Source organism: Canis lupus, chromosome 3 (assembly GCF_011100685.1).
Source record: "Canis lupus familiaris isolate Mischka breed German Shepherd chromosome 3, alternate assembly UU_Cfam_GSD_1.0, whole genome shotgun sequence".
Taxonomy (NCBI): Eukaryota; Metazoa; Chordata; class Mammalia; order Carnivora; family Canidae; genus Canis; species Canis lupus.
Genome location: NC_049224.1, coordinates 31,653,999 through 31,674,366, shown reverse-complemented (window position 1 = coordinate 31,674,366; position 20,368 = coordinate 31,653,999). Strand labels below are relative to the sequence as shown.

The following is a 20,368-nucleotide window of genomic DNA, read 5'->3' as shown; positions in this document are numbered from 1 at the left end:
TGCGGTACTGGCACAAAAACAGACACATAGATCAATGGAACAGAATAGAGAACCCAGAAGTGGACCCTCAACTTTATGGTCAACTAATCTTCAACAAAGCAGGAAAGACTATCCACTGGACAAAAGATAGTCTCTTCAATAAATGTTGCTGGGAAAATTGGACATCCACATGCAGAAAAATGAAACTAGACCACTCTCTTTCACCATACACAAAGATAAACTCAAAATGGATGAAAGATCTAAATGTGAGACAAGATTGCATCAAAATCGTAGAGGAGAACACAGGCCACACCCTTTCTGAACTCAGCCACAGTAATTTATTGCAAGATACATCCATGAAGGCAAAAGAAACAAAAGCAAAAATGAACTATTGGGACTTCATCAAGATAAGAAGCTTTTGCACAGCAAAGGATACAGTCAACAAAACTCAAAGACAACCTACAGAATGGGAGAAGATATTTGCAAATGACATATCAGATAAAGGGCTAGTTTCCAAGATCTATAAACAAGTTATTAAACTCAACAGCAAACAAATAAACAATCCAATCATGAAATGGGCAAAAGACATGAAGAGAAATCTCACAGAGGAAGACATAGACATGGCCAACACGCACATGAGAAAATGCTCCACATCACTTGCCATCAGGGAAATACAAATCAAAACCACAATGAGATACCACCTCACACCAGTGAGAATGGGGAAAATTAACAAGGCATGAAACCACAAATGTTGGAGAGGATGCGGAGAAAAGGGAACCCTCTTACACTGTTGGTGGGAATGTGAAATGATGCAGCCACTCTGGAAAACTGTGTGGAGGTTCCTCAAAGAGTTAAAAATAGACCTGCCCTATGACCGAGCAATTGCACTGTTGGGGATTTATCCCAAAGATACAGATGCAATGAAATGCTGGGACACCTACACCCCGATGTTTCTAGCAGCAATGTCCACAATAGCCAAACTGTGGAAGGAGCCTCGGTGTCCATCGATAGATGAATGGATAAAGAAGATGTGGTTTATGTATACAATGGAATATTACTCAGCCGTTAGAAACGACAAATACCCACCATTTGCTTCAACGTGGATGGAACTGGAGGGTATTATGCTGAGTGAAGTAAGTCAATCGGAGAAGGACAAACAGTGTACGTTCTCATTCGTTTGGGGAATATAAATAATAGTGAAAGGGAATATAAGGGAAGGGAGAAGAAATGTGTGGGAAATATCAGAAAGGGAGACAGAACATAAAAACTCCTTACTCTTGGAAAAGAACTAGGGGTGGTGGAAGGGGAGGAGTGCGGGGGGTGGGGGTTAATGGGTGACGGGCACTGAGGGGGGCACCTGACGGGATGAGCACTGGGTGTTATTCTGTATGTTGGTAAATTGAACACCAATAAAAAATAAATGTATTATAAAGAAAGGATGGCTACCCCTGCTTTCTTTTTTTTTTAATTTTTATTTATTTATGATAGTCACAGAGAGAGAGAGATTGAGGCAAAGACACAGGCAGAGGGAGAAACAGGCTCCATGCACCGGGAGCCCGACGTGGGATTTGATCCCGGGTCTCCGGGATCGCGTCCTGGGCCAAAGGCAGGCGCCAAACCACTGCGGGACCCAGGGATCCCCCCTGCTTTCTTTTGAGGACCATTTGCATGTTAAATGGTTCTCTGACTTTTTATTTTCAGGCTGTAGTTGTCCTTATGTCTAAAATGAGTCTCTTGTAGACAGCAAATAGATGGGTCTTGGTTTTATATCCAGTCTGACACTCTGTGCCTTTTGATGGGGTCATTAAGCCCATTCACATTCACAGTTACTATTGAAAGATATGAGTTTAGTGTCATCATGATACCTATTCAGTCCCTGTTTTTGTGGATTGTTCCCTTGGACTTCGTCTATTACAGAGTACCCCTTACTATTTCTTGCAGAGCTGGCTTCGTGGTCATATATTCTTTCAGTGTCTGCCTATCTTGGAAGCCCTTTATCTCTTCTATTCTGAATGAGAGTCTTGCTGGATAAAGTATTCTTGGCTGCAGGTTCTTTTCGTTTAGGACGCTGAATATATCCTGCCAGCCCTGTCTGGCCTGCCAGGTCTCTTTGGAGAGTTCTGCTGTTAATCTAATATTTCTCCCCATAAACGTTAGAGGTTTCATCTCTCTTGTTGTTTTAAGGATCTTCGCTTTATCTTTGGAATTCGCAAGTTTCACTATGAAATCTCGAGGTTGTGAGTGGTTTTTATTGATTTTAGGGGGGATCTATCTCTTTATTTCCTGGATCTGAATGCCTGTTCCCTTCTCCAAAATAGGGAAGTTGTCAGCTATGATTTGTTCAAATACATATTCTGGACCTCTATCCCTTTTGGCGCCCTTGGGAACCAAAAGTAAACGTAGATTTTTCCTTCTGAGGCTGTCATTTATTTCCATTAACATAACCTCATAATCTTTTCATTGTTTTTCTGTTTTTTCCTCAGTTTTACCCCTTGCCATTAACTTGTCTTCTATGTCACCTTTTCGGGGCTCTTCTACCTCGTTAACCCTCGTCGTTAAAACCTCTAGTTTGGATTGCATCTCATTTAATTGATTTTATCCAAATTTTGTAACTCTGTGGGAAAGAGGGCTGTTTCTGATTCTTTCTTTTGAGGTGAATTTTTCCTTCTAGTCATTTTGCTCAGTGCAGTGTTGCCAAAAACAAGTTGCAGTAGGAAAAGGAGAAAACGAGAGGAGGGAAAAAAGAACAGAAAAAAAAGAAGAAAAAAAAGAAGAAGAGAAGAAAAGGGGGAGGGAAACAAACAGAAACAGAAAACAAGGGGTAGTATCCTCTGATTCTATATACTGTAATTCCCTTGCAGCAGTGCTTGGTCAATAACTTATTTGTCCCCTGTCCGTCTGGCTGGTCTTCTAGGGGAGGGGCCAGCTGTGCTGAGTCTCAGGTGTGAGCACTTGCGGGAGCTGCTCAGCCCCCTGCATGGTGCAGGGCTCAGTGGGGGTTGTTTACCCTGTGAGGCCCCAGGAGGAACAACCACAGTGGCGGCAGCCAGCTCTCGCCCTGGAGTCAGCTCCTGCAGTAATTACAGAGCTCTCAGTCTGCAGGGGCCTGGATGCTCCGGGGGCGGGGGCTGCCAATCTGCACAGCTTGGGACTGCCCAGCCGCAGGAGCATCCTGGCTGTCCTGGGCCCTCCTGGCCTCCGCCTTTCCTGGGGGGAGCGCCGGATCCTCGTCTGTGTCCCCAGCGCCCTTGGCTCCAGGGCCTGCACCGCTGGAATCCCGCTGCCAGGGCCAGAGTCACCTCCACGGAGCCTCCGCCCGAGCCCCTCTGAGCTGCTCCCAGGTCCCGCCCCAGTGCTGCAGCCCTTTAGGGAGCTCGCCTGTGGGGTGTGGTGCTCTTTCCCGGGTGCAGGTGTCTGTTAGTGCCCCTGGGAGCCTGAGGGCATCCCCGCCCCTTTTGGGGTCCTGCTCCAACTCCCTGTGAGCGCCTTTCCGTCCGGAAAGATTGGTCAAGCTTCTGCTTCTCCTAGACGGGGCTTTCCTGTCCTGGGGGCTCTCGCCGTGTGGCCTTAGCCTGCTCCTCATGTGGCCCCTCCCCTTTGGATGCTTTTTATTTATTTATTTTTCCGTCGTCCTACCTTCTCCAAGGACCGACTCTTCTGCAATCTTGCCCCTCCTCCTCCTCTGTACTATTTTAAATACTCATCTTTGGGTCTTCTGAATTATTCACATTTTCATTCATTCCTTTGCATATGAGCATCTTGTAGGAACTTCTCCATTTGTTTACAAAAGATTGGTTTCTTTCTTTATTTAAGAGAGAGAGAGAGAGAGGGAGGGAGGGCAGCAGGAGGGGCAGAAGGAGAGTCCCAAGCAGACCGTGCCTCTAGCATGGAGCCCCATGTGGGGCTCTGTGCAAGGCTCAATCTTACGACCTGGAGATAATGACCTGAGCCAAATCAGGAGATGAATACTTGACTAATTGTGCCACCCAGTTGCCCCAGGACTTCTCTTTTTTATTTATTTAAGATCTCATTTATATTTATGGTGTAATAGTTTTATACAGAGATTTTTTATCTAGTTCTGGTCATTAATTTTCCCTTTCCTGCTCCTCCTTGAGCTCTCATTATGATGTGTTTAATAACATGTGCTGTCAGCACCTGAAATGATGAAAAGAAAGAATTGAGTTTATAGTGATTACATTGTTTTCAATGCTAGTATGAGTTAACTGAATGCCCATAATTTGCTTTTCCTAATTTTATTCATCAATTTTAATCACTGATTATCTACTGCCAAGTTTTACTCTTCAATATCATTTTGAGAGCATATATCCTTTAAATTTGTATAAAAATTCTTGGATCTGGGTCATTGTGAAATAATAATGTGATCTCCCAATGAGAGAGGACTTGATGTTTCGAAAGCAACAGCCTTTTCCTTCCAGCCAACACAAAATTAATTCAAATAGTGTCTTCAGTTTGTTAAACCTCTAATGAATGAGCTCTTGATGATGTTTCCACTTACCTGTTCTAAAGGCACAGTATGAAGAGAGATATGTTCAAGTGGTTAATCAAAATTGAAAATCTGCTTTTCACTCTCTGTGATTCTCTGTATATGAATATATATACCATCTTCTGATTTTTTATATAAAAATGTGAGTCACTTTGGTGGCAGATGAGTTGGAGCTCTGGGAATCCAAATTGCAGTGGGAGTTGTTAGAGCACAGAGGCTGCTGCCCAAGCATGACCAGGAGAGGTGTTTACACTTTATTTCTGACCCTGGACATGCTGTGGTTCTCTCTGAGCATTGTCTTGATTACAATAGACATGAGAGTGTTGGTTGGTTGGTTGGTTGTGCTATAGGAATTGTAGAGATATTTGAATTAATGGACACTTCTTTTCCCTCTTATTACTCCAAACTATCCTTTTACCTTACTTTGAACAGCTTTGAGTAATTTTGTAGATACATTATCTCCAGACTTCTCTGAACATAACATCCTCAACATAAACACAGATATCCATATGTAATAAATTTACTACTGACAGCATGAATTATGTACAATATTAATATATTCAGGAGTAGAAATGTTAAAAGACAAAGTTAAAATAAATTATGATAAATGATTTAAAATTTCTTTTTTTTATTTAAAATTTCAAATTATACATTGATAGTACAACTGTTTTATGCTCAGTAATACTTAATAACTGCTTTTATTTATGTAATTTTCAAATATCTATAAGGCACAAAATGGTTTCATAAACATTGCCCCTTTTACTATCAGTTATCATCACCTGTTGTTCTATGAGATATTGCTTTTAAAAACTTAATCATAATTGAGGATCTTGGTGTACTTTTCACCATTGACTTCAAAGTTTGTTTGAATAACTTGCCAATAAAGAATGTCATGAATGAATTTCACATTGGCTTATATTGCTGTCACTTATATGAAGTTCTTATTTAATTCCAGTCAAATTCACTACTTAACCCAGGGCTTAATGTGGTTTTAGTCATAGACATCACATTTATTACTGCAGTCAATACAATGGGTGAAAAATTATTATATATAGATGTTAAAATCATTCCATACTTTTGTATAATGCAAAATTCCTTCCCATAAGACAAATATGATTCTACCTTAAATTTGCAAATCATTAGAAATAATTTTCTGGGCGGCCCAGGTGGCTCAGTGGTTCAGCGCCACCTTCACCCCAGGGCCTGATCCTGGAGACCCGGGATTGAGTCCCACATCGGGGTCCCTGCATGGAGCCTGCTTCTCCCTCTGCCTGTGTCTCTGTGCCTCTCTCTCTCTGTCTCTTTCTCTCTCTGTGTCTCATAAATAAATAAAATCTTTTAAAAAAAGAAATAATTTTCTGTGTACTTTTTGATATTGTTTGCTATAAGAGGTGCATTTTATATATTGCCACATCGCTTATGTAAGCCATTTTTATAGTGGCTGAGAACAGAAGTATTCTTGCCAATAGAATGTGGTTCTTGTGCTTTTGCTATTAAGAAACATCTGAGAACATTTTATTACATTTAGTGAAAAATTTAAACCCTTCATTTATTCACTGGTGGGTTTTAATACTGCAAAAGATTTATAGTTTTATTTTATATTTTTATATTTACCCTTTGAATGGTTTGCTTTTCATAATGACCAGCTAATATATCAAGGTACAGTATAAATTGTTATGTTCAATGTTAATAATAGTGGAAAAAATCCATATTGTAAAATAACGTTTCTTAATAATTTCGAATATTTTCAGCCAGCTTATTGTCAGTCTGGTAACTTGTACTTTTACTTTGTGATTTAGCTGACAAGGAGTTCATGTTATGGTAAAATTGTCAGCTCTATCATTTTATAATCACATATGAGTTTTAATAACTATATTATATTCAGTGCAATGCTTATTAACACAAATCTATTTAAGCTCCTTATAAATTTCTGGAGAATAAATCAGGTTAAAATAAGCTAACATAGTCCTTCAGCATACAGTTCTCCCAATTTTGGCACACATAAGCTATGATACATAGAAATATGTTCAAAGCAAATAACTGCAAAGAGAAGTCTTCTAAATCCCTCTGTCTTTTGGTTAACTCATACTTTTTCAGACAAATTTAAATATCATATGTAATATGAGCAGGTATTATACAGATTAATTTAGAGTGCTAAAAATAGGCTGATTATTAAATATTAATGAAGCTTACTTATCTTTTCAAATAAAGACACATAAATATCTACTCATTCACATTTCCCTCCTCAACCTCATGAATTGGTTACATTCAGCTTAAAATGTATTCATCCTCCTCTGGGGCAATGGGTTAAAATAAATTGTAATGACTGTTTAATTCAGTTTTCTCTTTTGGTTCAACAATAAATATTGACCCAATTAATACTCCTCCAGGTCCTGTACTCTCCACAGTGATAGTTCTTCCCTTGAATGAATATGCACCCTCTATTATTGTCCAAAGTAAAATTCTGTGATGTCTCAAGCATTCCTCTCCTGTCCTCACATGCTTAATATTCCCAATTTCTATTACATTACTGTATATTCCTTAGTGGTAGGATTTGTATTTAGCATTCACTCTTTATTTAATTTCTTACTTTTGGCTAATTTATTGAGTGAGTTTGCCTCCTATTCTCTAAAGTATTTCAACTCACTAGTGTTGAATATACCATCCTTTGATTTCCTCTAAAGAAAATTCTGGAGACAAAATTTTGGTGTTCTAAATTTAAATTTGTTTTCTAGCAGCATAAATTCTTATAGTGCAGATATTGCTCTAAGATATAAGGAATCTCTTTACAACTAGATCACAAGTGGCTAAAGTGAGGCCTTGAAATAGGTATTGAACTCAGCAAGTCTCAAACTTTCTTGTGACTTGTATGTCAGGAACCTGTCTTGAAGGATATTAGAATCTAGTTTTTCAATATTGACCCCAAATAACCCATTTCTAAGCGTGATGATACAGGTATGACATAAGGCAAACCTTGTTTTATAGAGTTTGCAACTATCTCCTAAAAGAGGCTACCTTTCCTCAAAGAAGCAACTGTGTCTTTAATGATAGGCATTGATTAGCTGTACAGAGAAACAAGAAGAAAATTCTAGGCAGATATAATTATATGCAGGGAGGTATGGAAGCATAGAGTATTCTGACATAGTGAACAGAAAATAATTAATACATTTGAAGTATGTGATAACTTGGGTGATGAAAAAGGAGAGTTTTCGATGAGGAGAGAAAGGTTAGAATAAGAACTTTGAAGGGTCTTAAATATCAAAGTAGTTTGAACATATTCTGTAGTTAATGAGGAGATTTCAAAATGATAAAATAGAGACTGAAAATAATCAAGTATTCAAAGTAGCACTGTAAAGTAATTACTGTGCTATTTTAATAATCTAGGTGAAAAATGTTGAAAGTCTAACCTAAGGTCATGGAGGGTAATGGAGAAGAGGTTCTGATTAAATTTTCAGGTAGAAATGTAAAAATTTGGTAACAGAGTTTGCACGAATAATGACACGTTGAACAGAGTAAGCGGTGAGTTCCATAATACTGTATGTAGATTCTCTACATTAGAATTAAATGAGGTAAGAATTTCTATACTGGCAGAGTGAGGAGCCTGGTGAACTCTCTCTCCAACAAAACAAACACTTCACTAAGGAAACTTACAGAAAATAATAATGTAGAGTCTCCAGAAATTTTCCAAGTCATACAGAAAATATAGAAACAATCATTTAAGAAAATCTAAATCTTAAAAACAGTGAGTCTGGCATTAAGCCCCCCACCCCACCCCATGTCTCCTTTCCCAGTTCCATATTGTAGAAGCCCTTTTCTGCTCTACTCAGGGTTCTCTGCTCTAGGCAAGTGTGGTGAAGAAAATAAGGATTCCTCCTCTTCATGATCCAGTTTAGCATGTGCTCTTAGGTTTTACCCTGGAACGGTAAGTGTTGAAGATGTTCTATTCTAGGTGTACATAGCAAATAATGAGCCTATCTTTACCTATTTCACAACTACTTATAGGACAGAGATTTCACTTATATAAGGTATTTAAATCAGCCAAACTAATGGAAACAGAAAATAGAATGGTGGTGGCCAAAGGCAGGGCAGAGGAGTAAATGGGGAGTGGCTGCTCAATGGGTATATAATTTCATCTATGCAAGAATAATTATCTCTGGATTTTCTGCTTTACAACAGTGTCCCTATAGGTAAAAATACTATATTTTGTGTTTAAATTTATTTTTAGATTTTTAAAAGATTGATTTATTTATCCATGATAGACATAGAGAGAGAGAGAGAGAAAGAGAGAGAGAGAGAGAGAAAGAGAGAGAGAGAGAGAGAGAGGCAGAGACACAGGAGGAGGGAGAAGCAGGCTCCATGCCGGGAGCCTGACGTGGGACTCGATCCAGGGACTCCAGGATCGTGCCCTTGGCCAAAGACAGGCACCAAACCGCTGAGCCACCCAGGGATCCCCTATTTTTAGATTTTTAAATTTATTTATTCATGAGACACACACACACACACACACACACACACAGAGGCAAAGACACAGGCAGAGGTCCCATGCAGGGTCCCATGCAGGGTCCCATGCAGGGAACCTAATGTGGGACTCGATCCCAGGTCTCCCTGATCATGCCCTGGGCTGAAGACAGTGCTAAACCGCTGAGCCACCCAGGCTGCCAGTGTTTAAAAATTTATTGAGAGGGTGGTTCTAATGTTAAATGTACTTAGCACAGCAATAAATAATAATGATGATGGCACCTCTATGCTAGACATGGCAGGCTGAGAATGCAATGGCCTCTCTCAGCACCCCCATCATCCAGCTTACTTAGACTGGAAGTTCATGCCAGAAGGAGTGAGTTGAGATGACCAGGACCTTTACTTTCTTTAGTGCCCACTCAGACAGGGGGGTGTCACTTAGGGAGAAATGGGCTGCTTCCCCTGCCCTCAGCTCCTGTGTAGAGGTACACAGGCCCCACATAGAAGAACAGGCACAATTTAAGGATGAAGAACTCCATAGCTCTATCTGATGGAGGATGTCTTTTTTTAGAACAGAGCTTTGAGAGTTCCATGTAACAATGTATTTCAGAAACAGTGGAGCTCTTGGTGAAGGGCAGTTAAGAAAACACTCATAGCAGTGTTATGCAGGTATCAACAAACCACACTGCGTAGCAAACAGAAGTTTAAAAGATAGAAACAGTGATGGGCTCAAGAGAAATACTACTGGGATCACAGACAACCTTATCCCCATAAGTCAGGCTGTGTGCATGCAGTGGCTGCACCCACTTAGGAGAAATCAGAGAGTCATGGAGCAGAAATGAAAAGATTCTTCAAGCCACACATAGTTTTATCAACAAAGGGTGGAAGCCTTGATGACACAAAAATATTAAGGACAACTTCTAGCCAAATATTGTCTAAAAAATAAGCAACACCAAACCACGGGCAATTTCTAGGAAGCCAACTTAAAAAAAAAAAGTTATATAAAATCTTCTTAGTCTGGAAGACACTGTGAATGCCGAAGTCTGTGCACCTCTCAGGAAACATTAGAGAGAGAGCATCCAGCTATTAGTCCCTGAATAAATATGGGGCAAAAATTGTAAACTCTGAACTGTGTTATCAGCCTCTAAGCCACACATATGTCTACTAGTTTTGGATAAAATTCTACTTGGCCTAGGAGAGTTAAGCAAAACCACTGATCAGTAAGTGGCTTACGATATCCCAACAGTAACCAAGTTGATTGTAAACAAGAAAAAAAATCTGAGCAGGAACATGATAGGCTACACACAGGAGGGGCAATAGACTTGAGTTCATTCAGCCAAAGAACTAATCAATCAATCAATCAATCATCAATCAATCAATCAATCAATCAATCAAAAAATTCCACTAACATCAATATAAGAAGAGGGATCAGTAACCAGAAGTGCTATAATATATTATTTAAAATGTCCAGTTTTGGAGTGCCTTGGTGGTTCAGTCAGTTAATTGTCTGCCTTCAGCTCAGATCATAATCCCAGGGTCCTGAGATTGAGCCCTGTGTAGGGCTCCCTGCTCAGTGGGGAGCTCCATCTCCCTCTGCTGCTCCCCTATTCTCGTGCACTTTCTTTATTTCTCTCTCAAAAATAAATAAATGAAATCTTCTAAAAATGTCCATTTTGAGGGGATCCCTGGGTGGGTCAGCGGTTTGGCGCCTGCCTTTGGCTCAGAGCATGATCCTGGAGTCCTGGGATCGAGTCCCGTGTCAGGCTCCCAGCATGGAGCCTGCTTCTCCCTCTGCCTCTCTCTCTCTCTATCATAAATAAATAAATCTTTAAAAAATAAAACTTTAAAAAATGTCCATTTTGAACCAAAACTGATGAGACATGAAGAAATACAAAGTTATATCTCACATATGAAATTAAAGGTTAGTAGAAACTGCTTTTGTGGGGACTCCAATGTTGCACTTGGCAGGATAAAAAACCTTCAAAGTAGCTATTATAAATATATTCTGAGAATTAAATGAAAGCATGCCAAAAGAAATAGAGGAAGATATGACACTATCTTATCAAGAAGAAGGTATCAAAAAAGATAGAAATAGTTTCTAAAAATGGAGATTCCAGAGTTGTAAAGTATAGTAACTCAAATGTGGAAGTCATTAGAGGAGCTCACCCATTGATGGGAACATTCCGAAGCAAGAACCAGTGAACTTGAACATACATCTGTAGCAATTCTGCAATCTCAAGAGATGTAAAACAGGAAATGAGTAAAAGTGAACAGAGCATCAGAAGAATGACACCATTAAGTGCACCTATATATGTAAAAGGATGTACTTTTTGGCTTCTGGATTAGAACATTAATCTGATCAAGATCTTATTAATTCAAGTAGGAAATGAGGAAAAATAACAGGTTTGGGAAGGTAGGTAACTAATTTAGTTTTTACATTTTGGGCTTAAGATGACTTCGAGATACTCAAGGAATGGCTCAATAGAAAGTTAAAAATAAAAATTTCCAGCTTAGAAATGAAGAGGAGAAAGGAGAAAATAATTCTGCTTACTGTATGTAGAAACAACTACTACCTTGAAGGCTGGGTGAGCAAGAGGAAGAGATTACCCAGAACCCATCAATGTTACCAGGTCAGTGTCACCATCACTGATGTTGAAACCTCTATCCTATTACCAGGTAAGAAGATAAGAGCTCATGCACTTGGTGACACTTTAGGAGCCTTGGACCTTTTAAACTTACTGATGCTCCTGAGCTTCCCAATGCATTTCTGGAGTACATGTTTTCAATACCGCTGCTGCCTGAGCCTGAATCAGAGGAATGTAAAGTTTCTCCTTTTTTCCTGTTGTCCAATATCATCTTAGAGCCTGCCACTGATAGAACCTAATAGGAGTAAGTTTGCAAGGGAGTCCATCCTTTAGAGAGAGGACTGTAGGAGAGCTAATATGGGGCTGAGAGTCATAAGAGAAACATTCAGAATCATTTTTCCATTTGGTTACTCAGCATCCATGCATAACACTCCACCTTTATTTAAACTTCCTTTTTTAAATTTTTATTTATTTATTTATCAATTTATTTATTTATTTGTTTATTTAAGATTTTATTTCTTCATGAGAGACAGAGGGAGAAAGAGAGTCAGAGACACAGGCAGAGGGAGAAGCAGGCTACATGCAGGGTGCCCATGTGGGACTCGATCCTGGGACTCTGGTATTACGCCCTGAGTCAAAGGCAGACGCTTAATCACTGAGCCACCCAGGAGTCCCTTTTATTTAAACTTCAAATCAATGACTGTTACTTCAATCTAAAGATTCATTTATCCTGCATGCTAATTAAGACATTCTACCCTTTTTGTCCAAGCAGAAGGCTAAACATTCTCATAGATTACCGTATCCATCTCAGTGTAGCGTTGGGATTTCCTCTACTTTAGTCATAATCCCTCAGGAATATTATGTAACCTCAAGACTAAATGGTAACCACATCTCCTTGGTGAGGAAAAAATAAAAGAAAAAAAGGAATTTGAATTTTCTTAATAGATATCATAAACACAAAATTGCCATAACACACAACTCAGGAGGAAAACATTCTTAGTTACTATAATCATCATTTTCGTATTAATAAGTCATGAGACTCAGTTGTCTATGGTGGTTTTCTTTACTACCAGTTGCTTTCTTCTTTTGTCTTCATCTATTATCTCCAATGATGATGTTTCTTGATGGAGTGAATTAAATTTAAAATTTTATTGGCTCATGCTCTTATCATTTACCTTTTTATTGAACTATAATAAACAATGTTATATTATTTTCTGGTGTACAACATATTGATCCAGCAGAACTATACATTACTTAGTGTTCATCACAATATACGTAGCCACCCCTAGTCACCGCACAATATTATCTTCGTGCACTGCTCTTGGGAAGGTAAATGGATGCAGTCACTGTGGAAAACATTTTCATTTACGTTTATTACTTGGTAAACAAATATTGCAAGGCACCACAGAGAATCATTTGAGTCTCATACATAAGTTCCCTACCCTCTTGAGTTACTCTAATGCTTGTACACCTTGATAATTGGGATCAGTCTTTTCAGTTGGCTTGATAAAGTCTTCTTTTAAATCAGAAGAAAAGGTGACTGATATGGCTGACAACTTTGGCCTTCAAATAAATGGGTAATTGTTTTATCCTCTTCATGAAAAGAGTTATTTATTGAGAACATATACAGGAAGGGGTGGGAAACAAATTTACGAACGTTATTAAAATTTAGATAGAAAATCAGTCTATTATAAAACTATAGATTTTGAAGTTAGAGGGAGGCTACGATTCTCAGTATAATACTTAAAATTCTTGTGGCAATTTCATTAAATTTTGTAATGCTCAGTTTTATACTGAGAATATGTTAATAATATGCTCTATTTTCTTTGTTGTAAAGTTAAGAGAAACCACAGGCAAAGTGCTTCATCCATGGTTAGAACTCTATAAATACTTATTTAGAATCTCATTTAATTTATAAAAAACTGGGGGGGGTATGGCAAGATGGCAGAAGAGTAGGGTCCCCAAGTCACCTGTCCCCACCAATTTACCTAGATAGTTTTCAAATCATCCCCAAAACCTACGAATTCGGCCTGAGATTTAAAGAGAGATCAGCTGGAATGTTACATGAGAAGAGTTCGCGCTTCTATCAAGGTAGGACAGAAAAAAAAAATAAAAAAGAATCCAGTGGGGGAGGGGCCCGTGAGGAGCCGGGCTAAGTCCGGGAGGCCAGGCGGCAAGAGCCTCCAGGACAGGAAAGCCCAGTCTGGAGAAGCGAGAACCTTACCAATCTTACAAGAAGGAAAGGCTCTCGCAGGCAACTTGGGCAGGATGCCAGGAGGGGCAGTGGAGCCCCCGGTTCCCAGGGGCACTCACAGAGGAGGTGCGCCCGGGGGAGAGCGCGCCGCACCCCGTGGGCCAAGCGCGGTAAAGGCTGCAGCGTGCGCAGGGGGGGCCCCCGGGAGCAGCTCCGCGGCGGCTCCCTGCACAGGGGGCTGCGCGGCCCTGGGAGCGGATCCTAGGATTGGGCCTGTGTCAGCATCCACGGTCTGTCTATTGGCCGTCTCCTTGGATAGCTCAGGTCTAGGATCCAAAAATGAGGAAGCTGTGACCTCCCTGCCCTGGGGATTCCTGCAGTGGAATTTGCTGGCCTGATAGGACTGTTCATTTCCATTGGTCTGTGGGCTCCTATCATGTGGCAGGCACTCGGTGAGGTCCTGGCATCACTCAGACAGGAAGCTCCACATTCAGGTCCTAGAGGAATCCCAGCAGGCGCTGCTTGTAAGCAGAGGAGAAGACTCTGACTCCACACATATGTTCTGGTTGTATTCAGATGAACGAAGCAGAGGGGGGGCACCTTAGTCTCTTCAGGAGCATACTCCTTTCCTTCCTGATGCAGGCTAGAGCCTGGGTAGGTGCCTAGTTTAGTGTGGGGCTCCCTTATCCCAGACAAATTGAGCAGGGAACTTTCCAAAATGGACCTGGATCCCAGGCCAGGGGTCTTAGAACAGGGGCTGCTCAGGGCTGAATTCTGTGGAGACAGGAATGAGGGAGGTTTTGTTGATGACTTTGCAGTGACCATCAGGGGCAGTGGTCCTATTACCTTGAGTGTGAGGACACAGATAGAGTTTGGACCTGAGAAATCGAAGACCATTTCAGGGTAACCCTCAAAATGATGTCCTGTGGGCCTTTTAAAGGGAGCTGCAAAGAGCACCTTGACTCTGGAATCAGCCTCCATCCCTTTGCCGAACTCACTGAGCACTGGAGTCCATGTCCCTGCCCTTCCTCCTATCTCCATGGACACAAACTCCTTACCTGAATGCCACATGTTTGCTTCTAAAAACTTGACCATGGGTCTCCACCTGGACGATTGGTTTTCCGGTGGTTTCTTTTTTGTATATTTTTTTAATTGGAGTTTGATTTGCCAACATATAACACCCAGCACTCATCCCAAGTGCCCCTCTCTGTGCATCACCCAGTCACCCCATCCTCCCGCCCAACTCCCCTTCCACAACCCCCTATTTGTTTCCCATGGTAGGAGTCTCTCATGCTTTGTCATCATCTGTGATTTTTCACACCATTTTTTTTTGTTTTTTTTTTCTCTACATCTGTGATCCTAATTCCAGTGAGAACCCAGAATCACATTGGTTCTCCTGACTAAAGACAGGAAGAGACTGGTTCCTGAACAAACCTGAACCAATCATGAGAAACTGTTGCTGAGGTAATTTACCCCATCATGCTGTTTATTTCCAGCTTTGGTGTCGCCAACATAAACATCTTCTCAAATAAGGTAATGCTTGACAAGAGGCAACCACTCCACACTCTTCCAAGCTGGAAGATTATGTATATCATCCCAAATGGACACTGTCTGATTTTCATTGGAATTTGTGTGGAAAGAAACCAAGAAAGTGACATTCGTTCCTCGGTTAAAGATCCTCAAGCTCGCCTTGACAAAATTAATTTCACTTCCACTCTGATCTTCTGGAAGAGTGTAATGACCAAAGAATCATAGGATGCATCTAGAAGGACACAGAGTACCCATCAGTACATTTTCATGCCACTCAAGAATAACTCAGGGAGGGGTGCCTGAGTTGCTCAGTCATTTAAGAGTCTGCCTTCAGCTCAGGTCAGCCTTCTGGCACCTGAAATCAAGCCTACTGTGGGGCTCCCTGCTCAGCAAAGGGTGTGTTTCTCTCTCTCTCTCTCTCTCTCTCTGCCCCTCTCACCCTGTTCTGCTCTCTTTCTCTCAAATACTAAAGCTTGATGAAAATTAGAGAGTGATTTGGGGACTCTTGCTCATTATAAATGGAGGACTGGAGAATATGAAGAAATTGGTTACCCAGAATGGGCTGATATGCACAGTTTGGCCACCTATGGTCTTATGACTCTAAAATATGCTGTGTAATGAGGTTTTTTTCTTTTGTTTTTTTTTTTTTCTTTTGAGAATATTGACTAAGTCCATCGAGTGGTGTCAGTGGGACATATCTGCTGCAGAATCTACCTCACTCTTTCACTCTCCTTCTCCCTATCTCTGCATTTCTCTGTGTCTCTATGTCTTTATTTTCCTCGGTCCTGATCTTCTTTTTCTCATACACACATACACTCGCACTCTCACACACTGTATAGAGTCAACAAGTCACCTCCCCAATCCTATTTTACTCATACCCACTCCACACAGAGATAATACTTTGGCTCTCTAGGATTGTAGAAACATGGGCCTGTTTTCTTAGCTAGAAAAGCTCCCTATCTCACACACCCCAAGCTTCAGAACATGGAATCTGGGTGTCTGTCCAGACTGAGTACAACAAGGTTGCCCTATCTGCCTTACTATTTGAGATTTTTCCAAGAAAGAGATTGATCCCAGAATACATACCAATTTAGATGTTTTCTGAGATGATCTGCAGTTACACATAAGAGGATAAGGTGGGGGTCGGTTCATGTGTGTACTTTGTCATAGGTACTCCTGGTGAGTATTGAACTCCAAATGAACAACAGTAGTAAGGCCATTGGCCCCCAAATGAAGACAGATTACACCCATGGAGAAAGCATGAGCTTTTTCTGGGGGATTGATCCCTCAAGTTGACTGAAGAAGAATTTCCAAATTCAGAATTCAAGGTGGAGAAAGTGCTTCTGAGTAAATGTCCCCTACCCCAGAGTTAACATCCTCCCCTTCCAACACACCACCAAAATAGTCTTTACACCAAAAAATACACTATTCCTTATTATATGTGTATTCACATCAAAAAGAGGAAAACCAAGAGAGCAGCATTTCTAATTCAGGCAAAATGGGGCAGACCTAGCACAGAAGTGGGTGGAGAGTTATTCACTGAGTTTTGGTGGACAACACCTGGTACCACAGCCTAGGCAACATCTAGGAGTACACAGGATAACTATCAGTGCTTTGTTTGTGGTGCTCAGGTATTAGTGAGATCAGTGTTTATATGGATACAGGGGAAGACTGGATGGTAATGGCTGGATAATAACCATAAAGGAAGCTACTGCTAGGCCATCATCATTGCTGGATGAGGAAAAACCTTCAGCTTAGGCCAAGATCCAAAGGCCTGGGATCCATCTCCTTTTTGGGCACCCTGTTCAGTGGGGTTGTGATTCCACATTTCCCTCTGCCCTACCCTTGCACATGCTCTCTCTTGCTGTCTCACTGTCTCTCTCTTTCAAATAAATAAAAACTTTTTTTAAAAAAAGCAATGACAACTTTAAGTAACATGAAATAATCAATGTAAAATACAACTTATGTGCACAGCGAATCCAAAGATAGGTTACCTTCGCTTATAGAGCTTGTTTTGAAGCCCAGCTAAATGTTGCTACCTTCTTGATGTCTTCCAAAACCATTTCTGCCTCTGTAGATCCACATATGCTGTCATCTCTTTTGTACGGTTTTGCACTTGATTTCAACCGTCTTTTGGTAGGTGTTTTCAATGTTAGGCAATCATAATATTCTGTTCTATTCAGTCTATTACTCTACTGCATTTTTTCACTAATCTGTTATCTTTAAAATCATCCATTGTGGGAGAGATTTAAATACTGAATGTATACCATTTACAAATAGCCATAGTTATGAGAAAGAGCGGAGGGGACAGGCTTCAACATATTCATTAAAAAAGTCACAGGGTGAAAGGTACAGCATAAGGAATATGATCAATGGAATGGTAATAGTGCTCTATCGGGACACATAGTATCTATGCTTGGGGTGAGCACAGTTTCAATAACCATAAGTTCAATCAAGTGTGGTACACCTGAAACTAATGTAACCTTGTGGGTTATCTTGTCCTGATTTTAAAAGCCATAATAATGTGGGCACCAGAGTGGTTTCTTTGGTTGAGTGTCTCCCTTTGGCTCAGGTCATCATCCCTAGGTCGTGGGATACTAATATTATGCATATGCAAAACACACCCTAATGCAGAGCAGTCCTTAATATAAGTTGTCTACATCAATGATAATAATATCTCTACGTCGCTCTGTACTTTGTGATAAATGTTTCACGTTGATGTAGTTGTGAATAATTCTCGAAATTGTGCCCCAAAGAATAGGGTGATAGGGATATTTTATATTATATGCTGCATTGTGACACCCCCTAACTCTAAAGTCAGTATATGTTCTATTTATTAAAACATAAGAGGTTTATTTGCTAATATTTAACATGGACTAATATGTCCAAATGTTAGCTTAACAACACCTACCATTAAATCTGACCAAATAAGAGTTCTCAATGCGATTTTACTATTTTGGTATAAACTAATGACTGGCCATTTAAATTAAGATTTTCACACATGAAAAATAAAGAATATGGCTTAGTATATTTGTATTTAGTATGGCACCCTGAGCAAAATTGAATAATGATTCTTTGATTTTTTTATTGTATAGAGAGCAAAAGGGAAAGTGTAAGGAGGAGAGGAGCAGAGGGAAAAGAAAAGAAGGTACTATGCAGGCTCCATGCTGAATATGGGTGAATCTGATGACTTTCAGGTCATGACCAGAGCTGAAACTAGGAGGCAGAAACTTAGCTGACAGAAACAGCCAGGTGCCCCTAGAACAATATTTCTTGAGTCAATTTAATGAATGAATTTTCATGTTACCTTCCATTGACTCCTTTGATGGATGAATTATTCTTTTCTGCAAACTTGAAATATTTTCGCCCACTTTTCAGTCCAGGTGTACACAATTGGTTTCAAAATAGTTTTTGTTTTGGGTTTCTGACTGTAGATCCTGGGAAATGGATGACCATAGAAAGAGCTGTTGACATCTTTATGTTAGAAGACCATCCCAAATGAGTGATAACATTATCAGAGTTCAAACTTTTGACCCCATTACACATCATTGACTTGCAGAGAAACCTGAGTCATAGTGGGCTGTAGAAAGGCCTTGGAGTTGCCGTATTCTTAAAGAAGCCAACAGAGAATATAAACTGAAAAAGCATGACGAAAAACAACATGGAGTTCCCCCCCCCCATATTTAAAAAGATCTGTCATATAATTTAGCAATCTGAGTTTTGGCAAATAGATAAAAAATAATTGAATTCTGAATTTCACAGAGATATCTTCACATATTCTACAGCACCTTTCACAACACCCAAGATAAAGGAAAAGACTTCATGTTTATTGATTAACAAAAGGAAAAAATTAATCTCTACAATGAAATACTATCCCACGTTAAGAGGAAGGAAATCTTGGGCAGCCTGGGTGGCTCAGCGGTTTAGTGCCTGCCTTCAGCCCAGGACCTGATCATAGAGACCCGGGATCGGGTATAATTAACTAATTATATATACATGTTTCAATGCAAGTAGACTGGCTATTTGTTACATAGTTGAGAAAAATATCATATTTTCACCATGCTTACACCTTACATGGGGAGAAATGGGATGAGGGTTAGAATAAAGCTAGTATCTATAAAAAGTGTAACTTTGGAAAATGCCCAAAGTGTAAAAAGTAATGTGTGTTTGTGACATTAATTGAAACATAGACACTCATATTCACAGGGTGACCTTTGGGCAACCATTTAGATGAAGGTAGCAACATGTCCCCGCAAATACAGAACTACATACCCATTTTGGGAGAAACAATAAGGAAGACATTGTAAACCATTGATAAAACAATGTCAAATATCCTCCATATCAACCTTTCTGGATTCACACTTAATTTCTGAAATGAATAATTTGAGTATATAATTTGGGACAGTACCAAAACCTGGAAAATAGATGTGGCCATATTTCCCCTTGTGAGGACCTTTGTGGTGACAAAGGTGAGGGGTGTGGGTCACCTGTTCTTCCAAGTGATCATGAGGGATGCAGGATATAATAGGAAGTAAGACATGTTTTCGAAATGGAGGCACAATATTAAGACAGCTAGTTTGGTAGAATAACCAAAAAATAGAAATGGAGGATTAGAACTAACGAAAACACATAGGTACGACTCCGCATGACAATTCGGGGAGAGGAAACATTAAACAATAAGAAAAATAGTTTGAAAAACAGTTAACTATCCAGTTGGTAACAAAGACATCTTCAGAAGATCCTTATAAACATACCTTCGCAGGAGCAACAATTGAGATTGCCCATCATCAAAGATGCTAGATAGAGAGCTGAGAACTCACTCAATATCAACTTTGAACTGCTCAGCTCAAAGAGTAGAGTTGGGAAGAAAGGCAGAGGTATATTTCTCATCACCATGGGAACGTGTGACATCATAGTCCTTTCACAGTGAATGCAGCTGCACAGCAACCAACTTCTGCTGTCTAGACGGGAGTATATCTGGGGAGACAAGGGTGGTATTTGAGAGGAAACACTTTGTAACAGAATCTCTATTTTGAGCTTCCTGAGGACCCTACACACTGTTTTCCAGAGTGGCTGTTCCACGTCTCATTCCCATCGTCAGTGTCAGAGGGTACCCTT

General features: G+C 40.2%; 1 long non-coding RNA gene across 1 annotated transcript; it reads right to left on the bottom strand.

Moving 5' to 3' along the window:
* Window positions 1-15,171: 15,171 nt before the first annotated feature.
* LOC102151991 lies at window positions 15,172-20,161 on the bottom strand. Its single transcript, XR_005356886.1, has 3 exons — window positions 20,005-20,161; window positions 18,558-18,687; window positions 15,172-15,482 (listed from the first exon to the last, which is right to left on the bottom strand). It is a non-coding gene; the product is annotated as an uncharacterized LOC102151991 (long non-coding RNA).
* Window positions 20,162-20,368: the final 207 nt, after the last annotated feature.